Source organism: Diadema antillarum, unplaced genomic scaffold (assembly GCF_040938485.1).
Source record: "Diadema antillarum isolate AM-2024a unplaced genomic scaffold, OU_Dant_1.0 seq00000905_RagTag, whole genome shotgun sequence".
In the NCBI taxonomy this organism is placed as follows: domain Eukaryota; kingdom Metazoa; phylum Echinodermata; class Echinoidea; order Diadematoida; family Diadematidae; genus Diadema; species Diadema antillarum.
The window spans coordinates 370,534-386,493 of record NW_027271763.1 but is presented as its reverse complement, the minus strand read 5'-3'; the positions used below and the strand labels follow the sequence as shown (position 1 = coordinate 386,493).

General features: G+C 36.4%; 1 protein-coding gene across 1 annotated transcript in view; it reads right to left on the bottom strand.

Moving 5' to 3' along the window:
* Positions 1-15,960, bottom strand: part of LOC139741114 (uncharacterized) — an 87,811-nt gene that overhangs the window by 25,546 nt on the left and 46,305 nt on the right. The window contains exon 2 of the mRNA XM_071651703.1: positions 9,833-10,056. The gene's annotated coding sequence lies outside the window, so the exon portion shown is untranslated. The remainder of the gene's footprint in view (positions 1-9,832; positions 10,057-15,960) is intronic.

The following is a 15,960-nucleotide window of genomic DNA, read 5'->3' as shown; positions in this document are numbered from 1 at the left end:
TATCATCAAAAACACATTTATGATGTTAAAAAGTCAAATGAGAAATATGACCTCCACTATAGAACCTCTTTGACCCACACCCAACCAACGTAAGTTTGGTGAACTCTGGAGCCACTTAATGATTGGCTGCTCGGACTGTGAGGTAGCTAGACGTCACTTGTCATTCGATTTGACCAGCTAGTCTTTCCCCGCTGCCTATATATATATATTGAATGCAATTACCGAATCTCCAATAAGCTGGTTGAAATTCGCTGTTTTTATATAATTATTGTCTTAGTTTTAAATTTATCAATGCTCCAAAAATGTCGAAAATTGAATTGATTGATATCGCTGCGTGGCTTCCAATTATGTGACCCCGCTGTACGGTCTTGTGCAGATAAAGGGGAATTCCCCGTTTCGTCACTGTGGTACTCCCATATCATGCTAGCACGTTGCATGCAGTGCGGGTTGCAGAACGAGTGGTCACACCGAACACCTCCCTGGTCGCACGCAGTAGCGAGCGTTACCACTCAGCAGCTGTAGCAGATCCATGGAGTACTCAGCATAGGTACGCGCGCAGTGAATGCCCATGCATGCACTGAATAATTATTGTGAAGGCCATTTGTGTACAATTTTCCTATCCAGTATTCCGCTGAGCCGTGTTCCTGTGTTTTGCAAAGACGTGCCTACCTAGCGCCTGTCACTGTTAGCGTATAGCTGTCGATCTCAACAGACCTGCAGCTACGTGGTATGCAGAACGCGTGACAAGGAAATTACGATAGCAGTTGATAACATTATTCTAACAGGCAGGTGAGCATATTACCAATATATTTAATTCCTTATGAAGTTCTTCTCCCAATCTTTGAATAGAATCAACGCAACGCGAAGCGTAATACGTGTATCACAGCCGTATTGGTTTTACACTTCTCCCATAGGCCGTTACCTAATCATATCCTAATCCTCACTGACCTCAGTGACCTCACATCTATTATTAAATCTAGACGGCTGTAGACCTACAATGTAAACTCGGCAAATCTATCACTGTCACAAAATAAGACCGGAGCCATAATATCAGGGCAATTACCCCCCCCCCCCCCCCGTTAAAAACAGTTTTTACTCAGTGTTATTGATGAGCTTTAGAATAGTAATGTTTTAAGGTCCTGCCGTGGTAAGCATAGGGTTAGAGGTGAAGGTTAGGATTAAGGTTCAGGATTAATTAGGATTTATTAGGGTAAGGGTCAGGCCACAGGGGAAGGGCTAGGGTTACGGGACTGAGGGTAAAAGGGTCTGGGGCAATCGTCCGGCCAGGGGGTAATTGTCCTAGAAGTTTGTTCTAGAACCCCTTCTCAAAACTAGCGTTCCGTTCACCCAGCTTGAATTCCCGCAGGGGATTGTGCTCTGTTCCTGGTGTTATGTTGAGTGTTGGTGTTTAAATACAATGTAGAACAATTCCAGTAGATGACTATAGTATTAAGTGTCTACTTCGTTTCAATGTACGAAGTGTTCAGCATCCAAGAAAATTATTAGGACTTCTGAATGCTGCAATACTTGCAGTGTACGTCATTTTAAATATGCTAAACTCTGACATAAAATTTAGTGTGTGATCCGAGATACTGTACATGTGAAAATAAATTGAGTATTGCACGTGTAATTGTAAGGTAACTAGAGTCTACATCGTACATGTATACACAGCCCTGTCACTGCATACAAGTGTTGCCATGCTTCGCTCGGCATCAGGTTGGGCTACATTTAACTTTAAGTAAGGTAGTTTTTTTTTTGTTCAATTTGGTATTTGACGGGGGGGGGGGGGGGGGGGGGGGGAACCATGCAGCAAATCCGGTACCTTTGTGTGACTCTACAACTGAGGCAGTCATTATCAAGAAATGTATTTGTATCAAGTTTAATACATACATTGTAATATGTATTTATTAGTATATTGTACATGTATACAGTGCCATATTGTTTCCTACCTGATTATAAACCAGTATTCTGTTAAACTGCAGTAAGAATGTCCATGAGTCTGTTTGATCGCAACAGAAGTCTAGATTTTGTTCTTGAAAATAATTCATGTACTATACGTACTACACTGTATATCATGATTGCCAATTTATGGATTTTTTTTTTAAATTATCTCTCCAAAGCTATACAATGTGGAAACCAGTAATAGTGTGTACAGTGTGTGTCTGTATGTGTGTGCATATAAATGGTATTTTATTATTGTGTGTTTTGGCAAGGTTCTCTTGATTTGAGACCTGTAGTTCCAAACAAGCCTGATACACACATAAGACGTTAGGGTGCCTGTTTGCGACATGGGCCGTTTCATTCATTGGTGGAAAGGCCCAATCAGGTGTGAGATCTCAAGTACCCTCACTCGATCCCATAACACTTGTGAGTAACTCCTGATTTTGTACCTAACATGGGATTAGACACTACACTCTTCAGCTCTTTTAGCGATGAATGAAACTGCCCCTTCACAAACAGGGATATCTACCATAAATTGTATCATATTATGTTATTCATATTTGTTTATTATTATTAATTAATCTATTCATTTTATTTTTATGCTGTTGTGTGTTTTCTCTTTCGTAATAATATGAAAAGGTTGTTACAGTGTATTATGTAAACAAATCCTTCAAACAGGAAATCGGGTTGAAATATTCTGAAAGTGAGGGTTGCCAAGAGCTCGTCTGTGATAGAATATTTCTTGGTATAGGTCAGGTACTGTATGTTTGTGATTCATTTTGACAGTGTCAATCTATTTTGATAGATCTTCTTTCTGAATGCTGGCCAAGAATTGAAAGTAGCGATTACCTTCTTGAGTGGCAGTTGGCATGATAGGATTAGGAAGTGAGAGAGCAAGGTTTATTAAGGGGAATTATTTCAAATAATACTATAAATACTGAGCTGCCAAGATAATGGCAGGAAAAGGATGTCCAAATGTCTGATGGATACACAGGTACATAAACATTTGAAATAGATGAATTTATAACTACGAAGTAGATGAATAAGGAATTAAAGATTAACATTTGAAGACACAAAAAACAGGGCTACAAAGAGTAATAGTTGTCCTTAACTAGATAGTACTGTAAAACGAGGAATGTTCGCTGCTTTTTAATTTCACGAATTTCACAAGCAGCAACATTTGTGCGTGCAAAAGTTCTCGCCTACACAATATGCAATTGATGCGAGTGGTATGTCACGAAAATTTCATGCTGTAAGGCGGAAAGGCTGTTGGCTCCAATTCGCGAAATTTTCATGCCCCGAATATATCGTTTTACAGTAGCTGTAGGCTCGGATGTCCTGCATGAGGATACCATGCAGTGTGTGTACAGCAATGGACAAGTCTAAGATTATTCTTCTTGTAATCTATACCAATCACCATCATCATTTAAAATACGGTACGGTACCGGTAATCAAAGTCCCTTTACAATATTTTTCAGGAAATAAAACCCCCTTAAATGTCCCATACAATTGTGCGTAACAGGCATATGGGCTTGCCTGAAGGCTCAGTGCAAAATGTTTTTCAAAGTACTTACATATTTGTAGCAACAAATGAAATATTTACAAATTTCATGCTGTGTTAGCTTGTTACCATGCCATTATCATACATTTCTTATTCTTCATTTTTTTTTTCTTTTAATCTCTACTACATTTATTTCTAATGAAACAGTGACTGCAGCATGTTTAGGCCCTACTGGGGCAACAGACTCTGAATATGATGCTTAAAGTTTCCCATTTATCATCTTCTCTGTTGTATGAATCCATACATCAGTTCCCTCTTGAACGTGCAATTCTCACGAGGTAAAAAAGAAAAGAAAAGAAAAGCCTTCTTCCCGTTTTTGGTTACAAAGTTATTCTCCACCAGGCGTTGGATATACTGAATATCTTCATAGAAGAAGAAAAGCGACAAGGTCCCAAGCCATTCAAGAGCTTTTTTCTACCTAGGCCATTCCATGCAAAGCCTACTGACAATAAATATGATGACTTACAATGTAGTATCATGGCAACAAAATACAAATGGCATGCTGTTAGCTTGTTACCATGACAGTGGGCACTTGCATTTTGTGTTCTTTGTTTTCCATGATTTATTGTGCTTATTCTGTGTGTTTTATTTATTTTGCTGCATGGAACAGTAACTGCAGTGCTGTAAGGCAGTCATTGTTGCTGTCAAAATTGTTCCTCTGTCTCTTTTCTATTGTTTGGAAACGTCAATACAGATCATCATCACCCTTGAAATAGCATTACGGGAAATGTGGTTACACAGTTATTGTCCAAAACTAGGTATTGTGCTTCAGGTGTTCTAATTCTGAAATGAAAAAAGAAAAGTAGGTCAATCCCTGCTGAATGCCGATGAAAGATACTAAAATATATGTAGGGCCTTTGTACTGTATGTGCATGCTCAAATAGTCTACAAAACATTACACACTTGTATGACATTTCTCCTTTCTATTTCATTTAGAAGCAAGGAGCTTCATGGCCACAGACTACATGTATGAAACAATGAATGAAATTATAGGGATTTATTTTGAACCTTTTACAGCCGTGTTACATCCTCCCTTCTGTCATTACATGTATTACATGTACCACCCCTGTATACACCAATGAATCAGTCACATCCACATCCATGCACCCTGCCTACAGGTTGTATATCACATGACATTTTCCCGCCTTTTCACTCCTCACCGATTGGTCTCTAAAATGCTGGAAACATTCTCAACTCGCCCAAGCTTGCACATTCATTTACAAACTGCAATGTAGATGAATATTTAGTTTCTACCATTGTTTCCTCATTTGCATGTTTTGTAAATGATGATTTGGTGCGTACTGTAAATATTTATGCTACAATCCAAATTTGCATGTAAACCTACGCCAAGTAATCTGACTACTGAGTACATTAACCCGTTGAGGACGAGTCCCGAGTGTACTCGGGCAGGTGTCTATGGGAAATGTGTGTTGTAGCAAAATCAATCCGTCCTCAACGGGTTAAACTGGCCACAAGTGAGTTGGCTATAGGAGACTTCATCAAAGCGACATGTGTGCTGCCCTGTCCGTTTTCTTGTGAGTCGCTAGAGAGCTGAAAGAACCTGAGCCCTACAAAATGAAATGAAACCGTAAACCATTGTCTGTCATTAGAAATTTGAGTCCGGGCGGCCGGGACATCGCAGTAATGGCGCTGCCCATGCCAATAATACACAAACAGCCTCACAGAATCGGTCTATACCACCGGCTAGTTAAATGCATGAAACACACGGTACATGTATGTGCGTATCTGTACACACATACATGTACATGTACCGTAAGGATACAACAATGATACATGTACATCATGTATTTAAAGCAATGTGCACAAAGTTGGATTACCTGTCTACAACTTAAGGGCCACCTGTCTATAACGGCCACTTTTTCCGTTTCCCTTGGGTGGCCGCTTTAAACAGGTTTGATTGTACATGTATATCCCTTGCATGGCCGAGTTCATGAATATGTCATCGTTCAAGTGGCATGGCTCAATAGTAAGTGAATCACAATTTTACTGCTTAGCATGGGCCAATTTAGCTTGGGCCAGGAGCTGGCCAAAAATGCATGAGTTACTGAAAGGGGTATTAGCCAGTCAGGGTATAGTCTGTGCTTTTATAAAACACTGCTTTCCCAAAGGGCATTGTCACTATCACTTTGATGCACGAGGTGGCCATGTTACATTGAGGTTATGATAGGGGGAACATTACTGGGCAAAGCATCTTTATATCTGAGGAATAATACACTGGGCACTATTTGAATCCCAAGCTTTGTGATCACAAATTTCTAGAGCCATGCGGATCCTTTACCATGATGTAGTGTTTCCATGTTAAATGTCATTTACTACCAACTGGTAACCATGTGATGATATGGATGCCAAGATTTATGAATTACAATTGTATGCATGAGCACAGGCATGGTCATAATAGTTCTTTCTGCCCAGATAGTAGAGCTTTATTGAACTGGACAATATGTACATGTACATACTAAGTATACAAAAGTTTAAAAATACTGTGCACATGAGTCCTTATCTGTGGACTAAGGCCTCGAATGGTCTTATGAATGGGAAGGGTAATTCCCTTGCATCATTTGGAGTCATGCCAAATTCCTACATATATGCACAATGTATGCCTATCACCCACCCATATTTCTGAAAAGGTGCTAAGTAAAAAAGTGAGGTAAGTGACTGTGAGCTCACAAGTTACATGCTTTATCATGAGCATCTGTTTTGTTTTGTTTTGGTTTTTTTTTCTTTTCTTTTCTGTTCTTTTCTTTTGCCTGGTGCTATCTGGTTTTCTGTCGTCATTTTTAAGTCAGGTGTCTTGCTGGACAAATACAAATGTAGATGTTTGTTTGCCTGAACAGTGTATAGAATTCGTAATCGTCTACTTGACTCATGTATGATATTGGAGCCTGGGAAATACATTGTGAAATGGAAGGGTATAATCACTTCATCATGCACCCGGTACTATAAAGTACAAGCTGAGAATACAGTGTACACTGTATGGCACAGAGAATGTGACTTTGTAATAATGGTTTACTGATAGCTGATTCCAGAAGTTCTCGAATCAGTTCTACAAGTACACTGTACATTGTAGTATCAATCTCCCTACGTACAAATGTGTTTTTGTTGAGCTTCAGTTCACTATTAAAAAGCATTCTCATGCTCTTTAGATGAAATATCCAGTATGTTCCATTTCCCCATCCAGTCACTGTGATAGTAACGCAGCTAGTAGGGCAGAGTTTTACAACCATACGTGTACATGTACTTTGTAATTGTCATGCTAATCTACATAAATAGTTACTTGAGTAGCAAATTCAGGAAGCAATATTTATGGTGAGAGAAGAAAAAAAAATAAATTAGATGAACTTTGATTATACGGCATACAAGGATGAAATCTAGTTTGTAGCACCTTGGGATTCGTATAGAATCTCATACGTGTAGTTGATCTGTTTGTTGTGATGTCTCTTTGTTTATGTGTGTGTGTGTGTGTCTGTGCAGTGGTTGGATTTTGTATGGGATCCCATAACAATAGATAAAATGTATTTTGTTTGGGTTTTTGTTGTACTTGTCGCTTTAAGGCTGGAATTGAACTTTGAACTTGGGGTCTCATGATGATACATGTAGGGAAATTTGGCTGTTGACGTCACTCTTTGATATTGCGACATACCTGTACACATGTATGTACAGGATGTTCATTTGATTTTCTGGTGAGTGGAGCCTAGGAATTCGTAGAACCTTGTAGTTGATCTTGGGTTTGTTTGCTTGGAGGGTGGGTTTTTTTAATTTATTTTAGTTTTGTTTTGTTTCAAAGTAGTCAAACTGTGAAGTTGAGATCCCATGACATACAATGTACCAAGAGGAAATATTCAAGCGTAGTAGCTGGTTTTTTTCCTCCTTTCGAATAGAATGAACAAAGAGATACAATTGTACTCTTTGTCAAAATTTGTATGAAACTTTTCCATTGTGTTTGTTTGATTTCACTCTCTTTGAGAAAGTCAACTCAGTACCATATTTTGAAGTATACATTAGTAAAAAAAAAATAAAAATAAGAGGAAGTGCATATTATTTGTGCTGGAAATCAAGTGATTTTACATTGTACAGTTGTATACTATTCTACAATTCTTTCTGTGTGTGGGATGGATTCTTTTCGTGGATGGTGTTCCAAAAAGTATGCAAGACCTATGATTTTTATGTTTTTGAAAAACAAAATGTCATTAGCACTTGTAAAATAATACTATTAAGAATGTCATGTACATATCCTTAAAACAATGAATAAACATATTGAAATACACACACACACACACACACACACGCACAAACACACACAAAGAAATAGGGTACTGATGATTGGTTAGCCCACTACATATAGATTTTTTTTTTAATTCTCTCGAAATCACAACATGGTTTGTAAGGATATGTGACACCTTAAGTACATTGTGGACTGTAATATTGAAAATCCCATTTGATAATCAATTTCATGAATGAAAGGGTGCTGCGTGTAGGTTGGACATGTTTTGTTTTACATTAGAGAAACAGAATTTCTAGAGCAGATGCAGAGAATGCAAGCATTTTTTTTTTTTTTCGTGTGTGTGTGTAATGAAACCGCAGATTTCCTTTGAAGACTCAATTCTCCGTGGAGTTGGAGCAGAATAATCCCCCGTGCAAATATTGGGGTCAAATTATAATGTAGTTTATGTATTAACAAACATGTAAGATCATACAAAACAAGAAGGGACATTGAATAACATATGAGTTTATGGAGAACTGTCTATGGATGTGAGATCTTCAATGGCTTTATCTGTACAATGTACTATATTAAAGTGCCCTTTCAAGTGTACATTAAACACTAGCTACTACACAGTATACCTGTAGTTTATAGTTTTAATGGTGCTGACTGTTGCCCTGGCAGAGCTCTTAATAGGAAATAACATGTGTTTAGGAAGTTGTTGGCAGTGTGCTTGAAAGTACTTACAGCTGTAAGAGCATCTGTCTATCATTAAGTGGTGACAGATAATTTTATTATTGTGATGATGATTCCTTCTACCGAGGGTGTTGTAAATTGTATTCTAAAGGCAAATAAAACCCATTAAAAAAACATGAATTGAGATTCACTGAGTGCAGTTCAAATATTTTGACAACTTGTTGACCAATGAAATATTAGCCGTATCTGTCAGTTCACAAAATGAAATCTGAGTTTCAGGCATAAAGATGTGCATTTCTTTTGAAATATTAAAATTGTGCAATATATGGCTTTGTACATGTAACTTCAGAGCAAAATACTCCGGTCTCCCAAGTGGTGATTTGGGCAGGTAGTCCATAGTTTCAACACTCAACTGCTCACTGAGTTACAGTTGCCCAGAATTGGGTAATATGGGTTTGCTGAGCAATTCTATTGAGTCCAATGGCTGTCATGCAATTGTCTATAAAGTGTAACATTCTTTATGGTACATGTACACTACAGTACATGTCTCTACGGAATGCTTAGGGTGTATTTCAAGGGATGCGACTTGCCAACCGTACAAGTGTACTCCTTTTACAAAATACGCCCTCTGCTTCGTCACTGCTTTTGCCGAAGGCAAAATCTACAGGACTGTCCAGCTTTACATTGTACCTGTTACTTCTTTTGTCGTTAGAGGACGTTAATATTCTGGGAATTATATTAGTATGAGCAGATAGTCTGGAAGCCAGACTAGCAAATATGGAGCATAGAGAGGGAAAATGTATAACATTGATATTTAAAAAAAAACAAAAAACAAACACACAAACAAACAAACAAACAAACTATAAACAGCTGTGGGTATGGAAAAAGCATGATTGCATGAGTTGCATCATTCATGATGTATCACTGCAGTACTGTAAAACCAGAAGTACAGTTGTATTTGTGACGTGAAACTTTTTATGAATCAGCGTTGACAGCCTAACAGCGAAAGTTTCATTCCCGTGAAAATTTCTGGTTTCACAGTACAACTGTGTATGTGCTATAAATACATACATCGTGTACATTGGTATAGGAGAGGTGTGATACATATTATAGACTGATGGATAGTGTGCATGTTCAGTCCTTGTCAATTATCATAAGTTAAATGTCACAAGATAGTGTGGAACATACATGTACATGTACACTATCTAATATAATCTATTGAAAAACAATGTAGCATTGTTAAAAGCTGAAATCGTCTGCTGCCAATGAAAAAAATTTAATTGTTTCATATTTATTCAGTTCTTTTTATATCATCTGTCGTCAGATCTTGCAGGTAAACACCCAGCGGGAACATCTTCAGTGAGTCTTCTTGACACTTGGAACTGAAAAAAAAAAGAAGAAAAATGTTTAATTACCTTCTAGTTGATATGTCATCATCGCTTCCTGAAGCCATGTGTGCTGTGATCGTGGTCCTTCTGACGGCTGCAGAAGGTTCCTATGGCCGCATTTTGCCGGACTTGGACAATTGCCGTGGGATGTGCGCCAACCTCACGGGATACTTCTGCGCACCCTTCCTGGGCATTTGTGAACCGTGTGACCCACACTGTGAAGAGGAGAACGAAGATGGCTGCATGGAAACCTGTGAGAAATGGGGTGAGTGTCATTGATGTCAAGTCAGTTGATCACATACATAGTATATTTGTGCAATAATCCAAACTGTATGTCACATACAACTGTACAGTGAGTTCATGTTACTTGAGTTGAGGTCCTTGAATCTATTAAAGCGTTGCAACTCAAATGGTACATGTACTTGATTCTCTCAAGAGTCAGCATTCTTTTTTCTTCAATTCGCACGATTTTCAAGTACATATAAACTTGTTTGTGCCATAATAACTCATGTGTGGTATATATTTTTGGTACCAAAGGGTGTTCAATCACGTTTAAAGGGGATGGCTAGTAACTGATCAGTGGGAATCAGTGGAAATGCTGAGGGATGATTGTTCCAATCCTTGTGGGATTTATTTAAGAGTACATTATATATGGCCATTTTTACAATCAGTGGTGTAAAATGCAGTATTGACACTAATTGGTGTATAACTTTCTTATACACTGACAGATATGCATTATTTTTTCTCATAAACTTACCACCCACAGTGTCTACCTTGGGTACCTTAATGAACTTTCCTCTCTTTTTCTTTCAGATGTGGCAGGCACTTACATGCTTGAAATCCAACACTTTTGGTGTACTCACTCTGACATAGTATTTTTGTCAGAGCTAGCATATTAAATTGTTTATTCCTTTTCATTATTTTTGTTGCTGTTGTGATAGACAGGTATCCAACATTAAGACCTATTATGTTTACCAGGTTCTGCTTTGTCTTCTTTAAATACTGAAATTGTCCAAACTTTATGTTTCGGAGGTGACATTTTCCGTTAACAATTAACCCCTCTTTTGAGTTAGCTCTTGTTCACAATTCTGAAATTCAACTTTGCTAATTTCCATCAAAACAGAATAGTAATCAATCTGAGTTAACTTTGATCCAAAGATTATTTAATTCAAATAACTTATCATTTTTTGGTGAGCGTTTATAAATTTATGTAACTTTTCCGTTAACATTTCTGTCACCTCCGAGACAACAGATTTATGTATTTAATTTTTTTATTCTTGACATCAGTTATACATTACATTTGCAAAAATGTAACATATCCCCTCACATTATCTCTGAAGGAAGGTAGTAGAAATATAGCCTGTTGTTTTCATTTCGGAGCAATTTACAATTTTCCGTTAACACTTGTCACCTCCGAAACAATTGTCACCTCCGAAACAACAGGCATATTATATTTGATAATTTCTCGAAGACAAAGCAATTTTGTTTGATTCTGTCCAATTGACAGGAATCTCTTTTGGATGACAATAGTAATATGGCAACAGGAAGTGAGAATTTTCTAGGGATTAATAAAAGATTCAATAAAAACTAAAAATTACTGTTTCGGAGGTGACAAAACACTGTTAACAAGATTTTTTGTTCATTTCTGTTGAAGAGAAACCATATCATGTACTCCAATGGCTTCATTTATTTTAGTAACATAAGTCTGAAAGTGGAGAAATCAACTACCACACTCTCACTCTTTTTTTTATTACTAGACTGTACGTTTTAGGGCAAATTTACATTTTTTCACTTTTTTTAACAATGAGAATGCACAAAATACACCCATCTGTTGTATATATAATATTGTAATCAAGATCATTTCTCCTGCTTTAGTTAAGTAAACATATAGATGCTTTCATCTTAGAAGCTTGATTTCCAACAAGCAATTTAGTTGTGAAGATTTACCAATCACAGCTTTCCTTGTAGGTTGCTTTTTCTTGTGTTTCGGAGGTGACATTGTTTGTTAACACCATATTGTTATGTGATAGTGAAAGGCAAGACTTCAGTTCCTTTTCACTATCTATTAACATTTTCTAATACATTTAATATACTACAAAATTATCACAACAGAAGTGACTTTTGTATACATAGCTCACCAGAATTCCCTTGATACCAAAGTAATACATGTGGCAGTTCATGCATGCCCTAGTCCACAATCTTTAAAAAAAAAATGTAAAAAAAAAAAAATCATCAAATCATCAAACTCCACAAAAAGGCCACATGCCTATAGCTGGTGCACAACTTGTTCTTGAATTGTTGTTTTTCCATGTACAATGTGGTAATCATAAACAAAATTATGTGATTTTTTTTTTTTAATATGACAATAATTATTACATTTTCCAAGTTGAACCAACTGTTTATGACATTGTATTTTTTAAGATTATTTAAGTTATGTGACAACTAAAGTGAACAGAGGAACAAGTCCCCAGGACTGGAAAGGGAAAGATAAAAAAAAAAAAAAAAAAATTGTAGTTCTATTTCAGTACTTTTGATGAGGTGTTTACCTTGTTTTGTTATTATGTTTTATCTTAGAATTTGGCTTTAAGTACTGGAATTTCAAGGAAAAGAAAATAGTTTCTTAAAGGACAAGTCCACTTTCATATACATGTGGATTGAGTGAATGCAAATGTTCAACAGTAAAACATATCATTGAAAGTTTGGGGGAAATTGGACAATCCATTCAAAAGTTATGGGTTTTTAAGTATCTGCGCAATCACTGCTGGATGAGACGACTACGACAGTGTATGATGTCACATGCATACAACGATATAAGGAAAATATAAGTGAATTTCACAAAACTTTACTTTTTGAAAAAAGTGCATATTTCTTGAACTTGCTTCTGATGTATTTTAGGGCAATATTATTCACCCTGCCTTCCAAAAGAGAGAAGTCATGTGTTCTTTTGTTGTGCAAGAAAAATGAAAATACAGAATGTTGAATTTTCTTGATACTTTCTCTATATCCTTGTGCACATGTGACATCACAAGCTATAGAAGTCTTCTCATTCAGCTTTGACTGAGCAGATACTGCAAAAATCCATAACTCTGGAACGGATTGCCATACTTTCCTCAAACTCTCACTGATGTGTTTTACTAATATTGCTATATTTACTCAACCCTTATGTCTATTGAGGTGAACTTGTCCTTTTCCAGTTTCGGTCCCTTATAGGTTTATTTGAGACCAGTTTGTGTCCGGGACCTTCTGTGAAGTTGATGGGGAAAATTACTGAACAAAAACAAATTTTCCCCTCAAGTTCACAGAAAAGCATTATGCTGCTCTCTTCAGCTGGGAAACACAAACTGTTGTCTTAACCAAACTGTAAAAACCTGTTAAAGATTAGTATGAATTACAATCTCAAACAAAATATGAGCTGGTATCCATTATCATGAAAGAGAATAACCAAACAAAATAACAAGTAAAAACTGAAAGAAAGAGCTTATATTTGAAAATTAAAGCTATGAGGAAAGACATGAATGTTCACTAAATATTTAACACCTGAGAAGTTGGGTTGTCTCTGTGTTGTGTCACCTCAAAAACAATAAAATGTTTTTTCTTATCATATACTTTTTACTCTCAAAAGTGACTGTTAAATATGCATGATTTGCAGGTAATTTTCAATCAATTCAAAAAATGTAAAATATATTTTAGTAATGTCAACAGTTTAAATGAATCTGGTGTATAGAAAATTTATCCCAGATGAACCAAACACCTTTCACCAGTATCATAACATTGGTATGGTGGCTATCAAGGATGATGAAGAATTCATGAACATCCTTGAATTAATGTATTTATAAAACTACCTGCAAACAAAAACGTACACAAGTCAAATAAGAATTTTTGCCTTTGGTATTCATACCGTATGTCCCCGCCAAAAAATTACAGTGGTACCCTCCGCAACGATAACTTTAAAGATAGTGAATCAATCTAAAATACAATGTAAGGGATTGAAACTATAACTCATTGCCCACGCCTTACAGAAAACCCCATTCACTTTGCTTCAGAGGTCAAAGAGAATTGAGGATTTTTGTAGAGCATGTGAGGATTCCCTTCCCTCCAAGTTCTGTATATTGTGCTTACACATTAATATGCAGTTCCAAGAGCATCCAAGTGCTGAACTTGGAAGAATCAGACTCCTGACATCCTTTATAACAATCCACATTTCTTTGAGATCACTTAACCAAATTGACTGGGGCTTTCTGCAAAATAGAGCTAAGATGTTATAATTTAAGACCCCAAAGTAGAATTTAGTTGATTTAATCATATTGGGTGCTATCAATGCAAAAGTCTAATTGTAAATTTTTTTGGGGGGACATAGTATATGAATACATGAACACAATGTTAACATTGAATGTCACCTCCGAAACAAAGTTATTCTTCCCTGGTGTTGTGGAATAAAATATTCTGAGAGTAAAGAAACATTACTGAAATGATCTTACACCCTCATTTCAATTTAAGGTAGAACATGGAATGCCATGTTTCTTCAGGTTACAATATCTAGCTTATGTCCATCATATTCTTACTGTAAATTAATATTCTAACACAATGTTAACATTGAATGTCACCTCCGAAACGAAGTGATTCTTCCCTGGTGTTGTGGAATAAAATGTTCAGAGAGCAAAGAAACATTACTAAAATGATCTCACACCCTCATCTCAAGTTAAGGTAGAAAATGAAATGCCATGTTTCTTCAGATTACAATATTTAGCTTACATCCTTCGCCCAAATGGAAGGCACACTACCGGTACCCATGCTAATTAATGAAGTGTAACAAAACACTTGTTCTGTGTGGTTTATCTGCTTGAAACAGGAGTTAATTTCTTGTTCTCGAGTTATAATTATTAAAAACATTGATAAAAAGAAGAAGTTTTTGTGTTATTGTCACTTATTCTTAAAAAAAAGTGAGTGTTAATATTAATGTCACCTCCGAAACATTCTAATATGTTAACTGTCACCTCCGAAACATCCATGTGTGAAAAATCCAAGTTTTAAAGAAATGATTGGAATTTTATTTAACCTACATAGGAAGGTAGCCCTTCTTAAAGACTTGTTATAGTAAGAGTTTGACCTGGCCTGCCCTCCAATAAATAGTTAAAATCTTAAAAATTGCATGTCAATTGGTATTTTTAGCAAAAATTTATAAATCTCATGTATTTTTTTTAAAAATTCACTTTATATTCAACCCCCAAATAGTTTTGATTCACAAACTATATATTGTTGTTAACCATATAAACTTTGCATGGTGAAGTTTGACTACAGAGTTTTGTCAATATGGTGCAATTCATGAAAGCAAAATTTTGCTTAAATTTACTTCAGGTGCCAGGGTTTTCCTTAAATTACACCAATAACCCTTCAGCTTTAAGGTCTGAAATGTTATTTTTTCAAAAATTTGAATACTTTCAAACAGGAATCAAACAGAATAATGAAAAACTATTTTGTTTGAAATTTTGACCCTCCGAGTACAAAAGTTACACCACTGATCGTAAAAAAGGCCATATCTATTCTTGTGTGAGAATTATTTGCTTCAGAATGGTCTCATATTCAAGTAATGTGCAGTTTAATGTTTCCAGGTAAGCGTCCCTGGTCAGTGACGGGGCATTAATCTGCACATTACTTGAATATGAGACCGTTCTGAAGCAAATAATTTTCACGCAAGAGCAGATACATAATGTACTCTTAAATGAATCCCACAAGGATTGGAACAATCATCCCTCAGCATTCCCACTGATTCCCACTGATCGGTTACTAGCCATCCCCTTTAATTTGCTCTCAACTAAATGTGGATTTTGTCCAGAAATTTCCATAATTGGCTTATTAGTTGTATTGGTTGGATGTTACAATGAAATACACTGGTATAAAGTGCAAAACAAGCTTTATTGCGAATCTGTTCTGGCATTAATTTGTGTGATTGTACACGTTTGTTATTCATAACCCAAGGGCCTGTGATAGTAATATTATGAGCATAATATTCACATGATCAGAGTCTGCAGTGTGCTAGGGGATCCAGGCAGGAGATTATTCAGTTTAAGAATTTATGCTTGGGGTTGAGGTCTCTGCCTATTGGTTTTGAAAATCAGAAGGCAATGATTCTAAAGAGCAACAGACTTTCATGTCAT